This window comes from Gopherus evgoodei, chromosome 5, assembly GCF_007399415.2.
Source record: "Gopherus evgoodei ecotype Sinaloan lineage chromosome 5, rGopEvg1_v1.p, whole genome shotgun sequence".
Taxonomy (NCBI): domain Eukaryota; kingdom Metazoa; phylum Chordata; order Testudines; family Testudinidae; genus Gopherus; species Gopherus evgoodei.
In genome coordinates this window covers 146,645,380-146,658,470 of record NC_044326.1, presented here as the reverse complement: position 1 = coordinate 146,658,470, position 13,091 = coordinate 146,645,380, and the positions used below count along the sequence as shown (strand labels likewise).

The 13,091-nt window shown below is 50.5% G+C and overlaps 3 non-coding genes across 3 annotated transcripts; 1 reads left to right on the top strand and 2 right to left on the bottom strand.

The window, feature by feature from the left end:
• Nucleotides 1-3,987: 3,987 nt before the first annotated feature.
• TRNAV-AAC lies at nt 3,988-4,060 on the top strand. Its single transcript has one exon. It is a non-coding gene; the product is annotated as a tRNA-Val (tRNA).
• A 1,326-nt stretch (nt 4,061-5,386) lies between these two features.
• TRNAG-UCC lies at nt 5,387-5,458 on the bottom strand. Its single transcript has one exon. It is a non-coding gene; the product is annotated as a tRNA-Gly (tRNA).
• A 5,075-nt stretch (nt 5,459-10,533) lies between these two features.
• On the bottom strand, nt 10,534-10,615 carry TRNAS-GCU. The gene has a single exon. It is a non-coding gene; the product is annotated as a tRNA-Ser (tRNA).
• Between the last annotated feature and the right edge of the window lie 2,476 nt (nt 10,616-13,091).

Here is a 13,091-nt window from a genome sequence, read left to right as displayed (position 1 = left end):
GCCTGGCTAGTTCAGTTGGTAGAGCATCAGGCTTTTAATCTGAGGGTCTAAGGTTCAAGTCACTGGTTAATGAAAAAGACAGCTCTCCCTGTAAGATCTTCAAAAGGCATCTTTTGAGGATGCTTCTTGACTTCAGCTTCTCCTTTTCAGGACTTGGCCTTTCCTAGGAAGGGCCATGTATTGCCTAGGACTGAAGGGGGAACTTCCTCACATGCCCACTGGCCTCTCAGTCTGGATTAAGAAAGGCCTCTGGGAGCTGCAGCAAACTGCTGCATGACAACTTGGTGAGCAAATGCAGGGTTGCCCACACAGGGTCATCCTCATCAGAACTCAGCAGAGGTCTGGGTGTTCCCTATTGGTCCCATGGTGTAAGGGCCAGCACTCAGGACTTTGAATCCTGCAATCTGAGTCGAAGTCTCAGTGGGATCTGAGAGCAATTTCTGTGGCACCTAATCCTACTGGATCTTCCAAGGCTCTGTCTTGCTTCCTCAAAGGCCATGAAAGTCTGTCTTTTGCCCGCTAGCTGTTGTAACTTGAGCACAAGGGGGGATGTTTGATCCAGAAGCCTGGCTGTGCCTGGAATCTGAGCTCCATTTCCTCTGAGTCCTGAAGCTGGGCTGCAGCCTGGCCTAGGAGGCAGCCCTATTGGTTGACCTACTGGCCCAAAGTCACTTGGGCAGTGTTGATGTCCCCAGGAATGCTGAAGGGCCTAAGGGAGGGAGGCTCAATACTCCTCCCTATCAGTAAGGGTGGAAGAGGAGGGTTGCAAGAGTGGACAGGTTGATGAGCTGGGCCTTCTATCATTTGGTTGGGGACGAGGTGGGGAATGCGAACTGGGAGAAGCGGTTGCTGGCCTGTGAGGAAAGGCTCAGCCAGTGGCATAAGTGGACCTTGTCATTAGCCTACAAAGTTGTGATGCTCAAGACCTATCTTTTGGCTGTGGGGAATTTCCTCAGCCATGTGTTCCCCCTGCTCCATGAGTGCTGCTGAGACCGAACACGATGGCCTTTCACTTCCTGTGGGGCAATAGGACGTCCCTACCTAGTCAGAAGACATGTGGCTTTTCTGCCGTATTAGAAGGGGGGTTGGGTTTTGTGGGCTTTGAAGCCTTGTACGGCTCTCTCAGTGGTGGCTGAGCTGGAAGGCAGGTCAGGCCCAAGGGAAATGGTGGGGCAACCACAAAGAACGCAACTGACTCTTCTGATATGGCTGTATTATTTTTACCCCACTGGGTGTGACTCCGGGTATGAGATGGCCGATGATGAGGGAAGGGGGAGGCCCCCCCTCTAGTGTTCTTCTACTCTCACCTTACACCCTACAGGATTTTCAGTGGGTGGCTTGGTGGAAGGTGCTTGTAGGATGGCTTCATCCGCAACAGTGGCTGCCCTCACAGCAGTGGCGGCCACAGCAGCTAGCCCCCCCCCCCACCCTTGGCTCAATCTGAACAGAGATCAATGTACCACTGGGTGAGACAGGCCAATTTTAGGGAGCTTCCTCTGAAGGTGAGCAACAGTCCACAGAACTTACTGACAGGCACTTTAAAGTATTTGCAAATGTGCATGGCCGGCATGTGCAGAGCAAAGGCTGCCCAGGAGCACTATGTCAGGCTCTGGCAGCGCTTGAGACAATGGACCATCTTCAGCCACCAGGTGACCCAGGATCTAAGGCAGGAATGGGGTGAGGAAGCAAGTCAAGCTGAGCAAAGCAGCCAAAATTCATCTTGCCTTCGTGGGCGCTCACAATGATGCCATTTTTGTGTGCCAGGGCTGACAAAAACATCCCAGACAGAGAAGCAGCAGGCCAAAAAAGCAGCAGGGGTATTCTGTCTGCTATCCAAGATCCATAAACCTGGAAATCCTGGATGCCCCATCATTTCAGGCAATGGCACCCTGACAGCAGGATAGTCTGGCTGTGTAGACTCCCTCCTCAGGCCCTATGCTACCAGCACTCCCAGCTATCTTCGAGATGCCACTGACTTCCTGAGGAAACTACAATCCATTGGTGATCTTCCAGAAAACACCATCCTGGCCAGTATGGAGGTAGAAGCCCTCTACACCAACATTTCACACAAAGACTGACTACAAGCCGTCAGGAACAGTATCCCCAATAATGTCACGGCAAACCTGGTGGCTGAACTTTGTGACTTTGTCCTCACCCACAACTATTTCACATTTGGGGACAATGTATACCTTCAAGTCAGCGGCACTGTTATGGGTACTCGCATTGCCACATAGCATGCCAACATTTTTATGGCTGACTTAGAACAACGCTTCCTCAGCTATCATCCCCTAATGCCCCCACTCTACTTGCCCTACACTGATGACATCTTCATCTTCTGGACTCATGGAAAAGAAAACCCTTGAGGAATTCCACCATGATTTCAACAATTTCCATCCCATCTACAATGTCAGCCTGGACCAGTCCACACAAGAGATCCACTTCCTGGACACTACTGTGCTAATAAGCAATGGTCACATAAACACCACCCTATACTGGAAACATACTGACCGCTATACTTACCTACGTGCCTCCAGCTTTCACCCAGACCACATCACACAATCCATTGTCTACAGCCAAGCTCTAAGATACAACCACATTTGCTCCAGCTCCTCAGAAAGAGACTAACACCTACAAGATCTCTATCAAGCATTCTTACAAGTACACTACCCACCTGCTGAAGTGAAGAAACAGATTGACAGAGCCAGAAGAGTACCCAGAAGTCACCTACTACAGGACAGGTCCAATGAAGAAAGTAATACACCCCACTAGCCGTCACCTTCAGCCCCCCAACTAAAACCTCTCCAGTGCATCATCAAGGATCTACAACCTGTCCTGAAGGATGATCCCTCACTGTCACAGATCTTGGGAGACAGGCCAGTCCTTGCTTACAGACAGCCCCCCAACCTGAAGCAAATACTTACCAGCAACCAAACAACATAAACACTAACCCAGGAACCTATCCTTGCAACAAAGCGCATTGCCAACTCTGTCCACATATCTATTCAGGGGACACCATCATAGGACCTAATCACATCAGCCACACTATCAGAGGCTCATTCACCTGCATATCTACCAATGTGATATATGCCATCATGTGCCAGCAATGCCTCTCTGCCATGTACATTGGCCAGACCAGACAGTCTCTACATAAAAGGACACAAATCAGACATCAAGAATTATAACATTCAAAAACCAGTTGGAGAACACTTCAGTCGTCCTGGTCACTTGATTACAGACCTAAAAGTCGCAATATTACAACAAAAAACCTTCAACAACAGACTCCCACAAGAGACTGCTGAATTGGAATTAATTTGCAAAGTGGACACCATTAAATTAGGCTTGAATAAAACCTGGGAGTGGATGGGCTTTAAACAAAGTAAAACTATTTCCCCATGTTTATTTGTCCCCCTACTGTTACTCAAACCTTCCTGTCAACTGTTGGAAATAGGCCATCCCGATTATCACTACAAAAGGTTTTTTCACCTGCTGATAATAGCTCACCTTAACTGCTCACTCTTGTTATAGTGTGTATGGCAACACCATTTTTTCATGTTCTCTGTGTGTGTGTTTGTGTGTGTGTATCTAGATCTATATCTATATATCTTCCTGCTGTATTTTCCACTGCATGCATCCGATAAAGTGGGTTTTAGCCCATGAAATCTTATGCTCAAATAAATTTGTTAGTCTCTAAGGTGCCACAATTACTCCTTGTTCTTTTTGCAGATAAATTAATGGAGGTTAAGTCCATGAATGGCTATTAGCCAGGATGGGTAAGGAATGGTATCCCTAGCCTCTGTTTGTCAGAGGGTGGAGATGGATGGCAGGAGAGAGATCACTTGATCATTACCTGTCAGGTTCAGTCCCTCTGGGGCACCTGGCATTGGCCACTGTTGGCAGATATGATGCGGGGTTGGATGGACCTTTGGTCTGACCCAGTATGGCCATTCTTATATTCTTATGAAGGGAGGGGCAGAGCACTGCAACAGAGTTTCTGTAGTGTAGTGGTTATCATGTTTGCTTAACACACAAAAGGTCCCTGGTTTAAAACCAGGCAGAAACTTGATGGCTTCCTTTCCCCAGCTCCTACTGACCTGTCCCTGCTGTTGTAGGAGCTGCAGTGATTTCTATGCAATGTATAACCTGTATGCTTGATAGGTGTGTTATACTTCCCTCCCTCCTGCTTTTGTCTCCTCTCCCTCTCTGAATACCTGTGAAGTGGTTTTCCCCCTCCCCATCCTGGAATGCTTGTGGGATGAATGGGCTAGTTGAACAGCTAGAAGAGCAGAAGAGCTTCCAGGTAGACAAGGTGTCTGGGACTCTAATTAGGCAGCACTTACACACCCAGAGCATGGACACTGCCCAAAGTGGAGCGTGACCAACCAGATGCAGCCAAGTCATCTCTAGTCACAGGCCATTAGGTGCAGGTCCTTAAAAGGAGAAGGGGCCACGTGCTCAGGAGTCACTCACAAGCTTGTACCTCCAGTGAATGCCCTTTGCCCGGACCGCCTGGCCAGTGGTTCTCTGCGTTGTATTTCATTGTGCCTCAGGAAGACTTACCTTCATCGCACCGTCCATAGCTGCAGTGTCGGACACTTAACTTGCAGAATCCTGACATCTCCAGTGCTGTGCCTGTCCTGGGAGCATGAGTATGCGAGTGTGACGCTCCCCCCCGCCTTCTTCTTTTGAGCTTAGCTGTCAGTATAATAAACCTGCTGCTTTCTGCCAAACTCTGGTGGGTCATTAGTCCTCCCTACGCTTACTAGCTGGCCCAATTTTGGGTAACAGCTGCTATAAGCTCAAGCCCTGCAGGACAGAGGGTGGTGATTCCTGGCCAATGGGGGCTGCAGAGTTGGTACTTGGGGCAGGGGCAATGAATGGAGACACTCCCCCTCGCCCCAGGGGATGCCGAGACATGCTGGCCATTTCTGGGAGTGACACGGAGGGACGGAGGCAGAGTGGGCAGGGAGCCACCTTAGTGCTGCTGGCACATCTCTGCACACCCATTAGGGGAGGGGGGCAGAGGTCGTCCATGTGCTGCCTGGAGTAGGGGCAGTGCACAGAGCTGCCTTCCCTACTGGGTCTATTACAGGAGAGGAGGGGGGTCTTTTGGCCTGTAAGGTGCAGCAGGTTGGACTAGATGATCACATTGGTCCTTTCTGACCTTAAAGGCTCTGAGTCTAAAAGGGAGAGGGAAGTAAAGGAAGTTTTAAAAAAAAATAAACCAAACATTGTAATACCAGGATAACTCCACCTGCTCATTGTCTAGTCCCACCCCTTTCTTCCTCCATTGTGTGTTGAATGACCTGCAGAACATTGATTCTCTCATTCCATTGATAAACTGTGACTGAAATTAAACTAATTCCCAGCAGAGAAAACATCAAATTACTGCACTGGCTGGGAATTGAACCCAGGTCAACTGCATGGAAGGCAGCTAAGCTCACCACTATACCACCAATGCATCTGGTGAAAGTGCCACTTATGCTTGCAAAATGAGGATAGACAAGCACTGAGGAGATTTTCTGCCCATTAAAATGAACTGGATTCTCATCACTAAAAAAAACCACCTCCATCTTCACTTGGGTTTGAACCATCAGCCTTTCAATTAGCCACCAAAGTTGTTAATCACAGGGTATGTCTACACTACGGGATTATTCCGATTTTACAGAAACCAGTTTTTGGAAACAGATTGTATAACGTCGAGTGCACGCGGACACACTAAGCACATTAGTTCGGTGGTGTGCGTCCATATACACTGAGGCGAGTGTCAATTTCCGGAGCGTTGCACTGTGGGTAGTTATCCCATAGATTCTGCAGTCTCTCCCACCCATTGGAATTCTGGGTTGAGGTCCCAATGCCTGATGGGGCAAAAACAGTGTTGTGGGTGATTCTGGGTAAATGTCATCACTCAGTCCTTCCTCCGTGAAAGCAATGGCAGACCATCATTTCGCGCCCTTTTCCCTGGATTGCCTGGGCAGACGCCATAGCATGGCAACCATGGAGCCCATTCAGCCTTTTTTCACCGTCACCGTATGACTACTGGATGATGCTGACAGACGCGGTACTGCAGCACTACACAGCAGCATCCCCTTGCCTTCTGTAAGTTAGCAAAGATGGTTACCAGCCATACCGTCCCGTCTGCTGCTTTGCAAGTTGACAATGACAGTTACCAGTTATACTGAACCATCTTCTGCTGTCATGGGTGCTCCTGGCCGGCCTCGATGAGGCTGGCCAAGGGTGCATGGACAAAAATGGGAATGACTCCCCAGGTCATTCCCTTCTTTGAGATTTGTCTAAAGAGAGAGTCAGTCCTGTCTAGACTATCAGGCAAGCCTACTAAAGAACCAGAGAGGCAAACGGCCACTCTGGGTCAGAGCCCCAGACATCCCGCAGAAATGATGAGCTGCATGCCATTCCAGGGGGTGCCCCTGCAACAACCCCACCCTTTGCTTCCCTCCTCCCCCACCCCTCCTGGGCTACTGTGGCAGTTATCCCCTTGTTTGTGTGATGAAGTAATAAAGAATGCAGGAATTTGAAACAACACTGACTTTATTGCCTCTGCAAGCAGAGCTCAAAGGGGGCCAATACTGCTGAATTGCGGCCACACTAACCCTAATCCGACATGGCAAATACCGATTTCAGCACTACTCCCCTCGTCGGGGAGGAGTACAGATATCGGTATTAAGAGCCCTTTATATCGATATAAAGGGCTTCGTTGTGTGGACGGGTGCAGGGTTAATGCGATTTAATGCTGCTAAATTAGATATAAACTTGTAGTGTTGACCAGGCCAGAGAGAGCAGCAGGTTTTCCCTACTGTTTCCCACTCTTGTTTTCTTGACTAGTTCTCCTTCACACCAAGTTGCCCTTTTATTTTGTAAGTCTGGCAAGCTCAGTTGGCAGAGCATCAGATTTTTAATCTGAGGGTCTAGGCTTCAAGTCCCTGGTCAGGTGATAAATTACTCCCCATGATCTTAAGCTGTCTCTCTGGAGTCCTCTTTGACATAACTTTTTCTCTTCAGGATTTTCCCTTTCCTCAGAAGGGCCTTTTTGTGTGTGGGTTTGAAGGGGCAACTTCCTGACAGCCCCTCTGTCCTTGCAGCCTGGAGGAATAAAGGCCTCTGGGCATATAGCATGTTCCTTCCCTGCACACACACACACATACAAACACATAGAATATCCCTAGGAATTAGAATCACCTGCTGCTTTCCCCTTTCCTGCTGGATCCCCAAATGACGATGCTCTTCAGCCTAAACCCATGTCCCCTCTTTTCCCAGTGCCCCTCAGTCCCAAACTTCAGTCCCTCCTATGCACACTGCTTCTCACTCCCAGCCAGAGCCTACTCCTCTTCACCCTTCTCCTCTGTCCCTACCCACAGCCCCCTCAATCCCAACCCACAGGCCCCTCCTCCTCACGCTGCTCCTCAATCCCAACCCACAGCCCCCTCCTATTCCCAGTGCCCTTCAATCCAACCCACAGCTCCCTCCTTCCCTCCAGCAGCAGGTGCTTCAGACCCCCTCAGGAAGATTTTCTTGCAAGGTTTCGTGTATGAGTCTGCATGTGGATTTTACAGTATGTTGGAAATATGTTGGATTGCTGACCGAAATGATCACTTTTGCCTGGTGTTGGATTCCCAGTCTCCTTGTTATTGGGGCAGGAGAAATAAAGCGTTGTTATCCTTGTTGTGTAAATTGAGGGCAGCACAACTGTGCTCGGCAGACCCCGACTGAGGGACTCACGCTCAGTTCAATAGCACTTGCTAGGCAGGGGACAGGGGTTCGAAAGCCAAATGGGCCGGTGCCTGGGTCCTAATACTAAAATTTAGGGGTTAGATCAGTGTTAGGACAGGGTGGCTGTGGAGGGATGAGTGAGTCCCTAGACAACATAGTGAGAATAGTGCCTTCTTATTTTCCCCCCTTTCCACCCAGGATGGCAGGTGAACTCTACAGAGGCACCTCTGGGCTTGCACTGACTAAGGACAACAGCTGTGAGTGGGGTGCAGAGAGGGGATGGCTCATGTTAAAGGACTTTTGGTTGCTGGACTTATGAACCGTAGGGAGAAGGACACTGCCCAGCTTATTTGGGGGTGGGTCTTTTCCTCTTGGTTTATGTTTATGCGTTGGGGCTGCTGACATGACTTCTGCTAACCCTGGGCTTACATTGCAATGTAGACATACCCTGAGAGGGCATCTATAATGTAATAAAAGCAGTGTGGCCCGGCTGGCCTGGATCATCTGACTTGGACTCCTGGGGCTCAGGTTGTGAGGCTAAAAACTGCAGTGCAGATATTTGGGCTCAGACTAGAGCCCAGGCTCGGAGACCCTCACCCCTTGTGGGGTCTCGGAGGCTGGGCTCAAGCCCAAGTGTCTAGACTGTAATTTTATAACCCTGCAGCACAAGCCCCACAAGCCTGAATCAACTGACCCAGGGTTTCAGAATAGTGACTTGGGTGTGTTTACGACAGTGCAGACATAATACTACGCTATGTCCACGCTGCAATGAAACACCCAGGGCTGCCCCATGCCAGCTCAGGCTCCCGAGGCTTTGGCCGTGGGGTGGTAAATTTGCAGTGTAGATGTCTCAGCTCAGGCTCAATACTGGGCTCTGCACCCCCTCAAAGTTGGGAGGGAGTTTAGCAAGCAAAAAAGGTACAACCGCAATGAAGTATTACCCTGGACTCAATGGCATTTCTCCATTGGTCTGCCTGCTTTGGGGCAGGGACAATAGCACATCCTGCTGCATTCATTATTTCATAGGGTGGTTTAGGATTTTCATTCTCAGACACTGGGCACAAAGCAGGACTCAACCCTCAGCATAAATTAAATGAGCTGGCCACAGATTCTGGCAGCCACAACGAGCATTTGGTGTGAGAGCTCAGACCTGCCCCTGTCCCGAGGGAGGGGGTCATCCATGAGGGGACTGGACCACTGACCTACCAGCTCCTAACTCCCAAACGTTCAGTAACTCTGTTATCAGTGCCTGTGTGTGTAATTTAAACCATAAGAAAACCCACACTGGGCTAGACCAAAGGTCCTTCTGACAACAGCCAAGAGCAGGTACCCCAAAAGCCACTCAACAGGGCATCACTGGCAGTTACTATCCCTGCCTCAAAAGCAGACAGACCAATGGAGAACTGCCACGAGTCCAGGGTAATACTTCCCTGCAGTTTTACCATTTCCGCTTGCTAAACTCCCTCCCAACCTTCTGGGCTCCTAGACCTATCCTAATGTTATGTCTACACTATGATTAAAACACCCAGGTCACCTGTCTCAAAGCCCAGGTCAGCTGACTCAGGGTTATGGGACTTGGACTGCAAGACTATAAAATTACAGTGCAGACATATGGACTTGAGCCCAACCTCTGAGACGCCACAAGGGGTGAGGGTTTCTGAACCCAGGCTTCAGTGTGAACACAAATATCTGCACCACAGTTTTTAGCCTCTCAGCTTTAGTTCCATGAGCCCAAGTCAGATGACCCAGGCCAGCCATGCTGCCATCTTTATCCCAGGAGAGATGGATTCTAAGGGTACGTTCCCATTGCAATGGAAGCCCAGGTGTGGCACGCTGTGCTCAAAGCAGCACCCTGGTAGCCCCATATTCACCACTCTCATATAGTGATGATACGTTTTGAACAAAGTCTGCCTGGTGAGGTATCATTTCAAAAATCTTGAACTGTTCATCTGTTGAACCTTAATGTCTTCTTGCATTCTATGTGCTCACATTGGTTTGGGAAGTTATGAAGTTTGCTCTGTGTGCATTACAGAAATATGTTATGAGGTTGGGAAATGCCCCCCACCAGCCTTTCAGGTGCAAAAATGGAGGAGCCACACTCGCTGCTGGCCCATTAAAGGTGGCTACAGTCCCAAGGACTATCCCAGGAACCTTGTACGATGCAGACTTCACCGAGATAACACAGCAACAATGGACACTGCTTGACTCACATCATAGCAAAGGAGCTTTCTAGAAAGTTGGAAGAAACTATGAAAGAGGGGAAGAGACATCATGACTTGGCATCTCTCCCCCACAAATCAACAGCTGGAAACACACCTGGATGACAAAACTGATTCATAAATCAGAAGATAATAATAATAATACATTCAAACCAAAGTCCCCAAATAGCTAGTACTGGTTTTTCAGCTGAAAATTTTCAGTTTGGGGAATTTTGTTTTCCCAGTCAGACCTTGCCAAGGGAAGCAGGGAGAAAATGTTTGAGTTGCCTCCTTCAGAACAGCTTAGCCTAGACACTCTAGCTGTGGGTCACTGTCATGGCCTTGCTGAGAACTGGGGTATTTTAATAATTTGGGGAGGTCTCAGGGTGTTTGGGGGAGATTATGAGGCTGTTACCTTTTGATATAAAAGCTAAGACATACAGGAGTAGAGAATTTTTTTTTTTTAGAAATCTGAGATTTAGACATTTTATTTAAAGCAGAGGGGTTTCTGAGCAGGGTTTTGTTTGCAGGAAGCAACATTGTTTGATCTGTCATTGTACCAAAGGAGGAGATGGTGGTCTAGAAAGGAGGAGTGAAGACTAAATGCATCCAATGAGGATGGGATTTGAACCCATGCATGCAGAGCACAATGGATTAGCAGTCCATCGCCTTAACCACTCGGCCACCTCATCTGAGATGTCAGGAAATGGACAGGATGAGAAATCTAAGGCCAGCAGAGATAGGGACACTAAGGTGTTTTTAAATACTAAGCGGAAGCAGGGGCTGAATGAGCTCCCCCCTCACACCTAGTGACCAGCTGTGGGAAAGGCTTCAGGAACAGACCGTGTTTGCATAGACACACCTACTCTGCCTAGGTATGCAGCATCATGGGGCCGCTTCCCCAAAATGACCAGTTTTAGCTGGTGGCGGGTTACAAATCACTTTAGCACTGAGTGGTATGAAATGTTATTATCCTTCCTGCATGAGTGAAGGGCAGCAGAACATACTTAGTCGGTCCTGATGGGTGAGGAATAGCTTTTATTGGACTGCATAGAAGTGATTCAGAACGTCACCCTAAAGCAGTGGTCCCCAAACATTTCACACTGTGCCCTCTTATCCATGGCTGTGGGCCCTCGGAGCCACAGTTGAAAACTGGGGCTGGGAGTGGGGTGTTGCTTGCTGAAGAAAGGGGTGCAGACAGGGGTAAGGGGGTCGAGGCCGAGCTGGCAGTCAGGGGCCCTGGCTGAGGGTGGGGTTGGAAAAGAGCTGGGACAGAGTCAGGCTGACTGGTGCTCCCTCCATGGAGTCTGGCTCAGCCCCTGAGGTTCTCCTATGAATCTTCCTCTTTGTTCCCCTAGGAGTCATGCCCCACATTTTGGGGACCACTGAACCCTACACGTTAAGCAGGGGCTAGTGATGCCAAAGCCCAGGGAAAGGGAGAACAAGTGCAGGGGCCCCAGCACTGGAACTAGGCCCCCTCACTTCTGTCTGTGGCTCTGCCCCCTGCCACACCTTCCACCCACGGCCCCATCCACTATGTCACCTCTGTTCCACCCCTTCCCCCACTAGCCCCACCCTGTCACTCCTTTACCCCTGCCCCGCTGTGGCCCCAAGACCAGAGAAGCTCTGTGCCCCTGCTGCAGCCCCCGGGCCGTAGCACGGAGTGAGAGCTCCTCCAGCCCTGGGGCTGACATGGGGGAGACTTTTCCAGGGGGACCTAATTTCTCCAGGGCCCCTAGTCATGGGCTCCACTGCCCCTTGGTGACACAAGGTTTGGGGAGGCTGAGCCCCCCCGAGCCTCCATTATGTGCTGCCCAGGCTACCGCTGCTCAGTGTGTGGCCAGTCTCTCTGTGTTCTCTGCTGTTTGTGCTGGGGAGCCTGGCTGGCCTTAGGGGTGGGGCCCTCCGGCAGCCGCCCAGGACTTCAGGGGGTCAAAGGGCACTGTGTGCCAGTGCAAAGGTGCTCACTGCTCTCCCCTGCTCCAGTGCTCCTCCATGGCCCCATAGAGGGTTGGGGGGAGAGAGGAGCAACACTATGTGCTCCATGCGTCCTGGTCACTTTCCCCACCTGGGCTGTGCTGTGAGGGGAGCATCAGAAGCTGCTGCTCTCTGCCCTCCCCTTATGCAGCCTGGCTGAGGAAAGTGACCCAGATGCAGGGAACTCAGATGATGTCGCTTCTTGCCCCCACAGCTCCTAGGGGTGCCCGGAGGAGCAGCCTTCCAGGGAGGAGCGGGCAGCAATGCGAGCTGCTCCATGCACCGAGGTCACTGTCCCCACGTGGGTGCAGGAGGGGGTGCAGGGGTTAGGGGTGAAGGGGGTGCAGCGGAGGGGCAGTGGCTGGTAGCACAGGAAGGGAGTGTGGGACTTAAGGGCAAAGGGGACACAGTGTAGGGGTTAGGGCACAGGAGGGGACAGGAGATAGGGGTGAAGGAGGTGCAAGAGTTGGGAGTGCAGGAGCTGGGGGGAAAGGGGGAGGGGGATCGTCTACGGGCGATGGGGAAGTGCTAAAGTACAAGTTTTGCCCAGGGCACCATTTCCCCTAACGCTGATCCTTGATAACATTTCTTGCTGGGAGCGGGAGGGGAGAGAGATGAGGCGTTTTCTCTCTGTTTCTTTCCTCTCCATTTTCTGCTCCTTCCTTCAATTCCAGAAACCTCCCTTGTGTTTCAGACTGTGCAGTGACGCCCTCCCCACCCCAGGCCTCTGGAGCCTTTGGAGCAGAAAGATCCCAGGAGCTGAGATGGAATCCAGGGGTGAGTAGCTGGCAGGAAGGAGTCCTAGCAGCTCTTCTGGGAGTGCAGGGGAGAAATGACTCCCCCTTCTCTAGATTCTCCCCATGGGGCTCTGGGGAGCAGGGAGGGTTGTGTGATAAATTCCATCCAACATCCCCCTTTGATCCAAGCCGAGGGACATCTCAGCTCTGCACGTTCCCCTTGGCAGCACCAAACAAGGGATGTTTTCTACTGCGCAGGAGACCCAGCCAGGGACTGATGTGCTGGAGATATGTTGGGAAAGGGACTGTCTGAATTCCCAAGGCAGGAAACCAACAATCTACAGCGACATCATTAACCACAAACACACTCTAACCATGCTCCAGCCAGTAGGGAAATGGGCAGGAATTCTTGCTGTTCAGCCATGGCCACATGTACAGAGCTGCACAGCAGTGA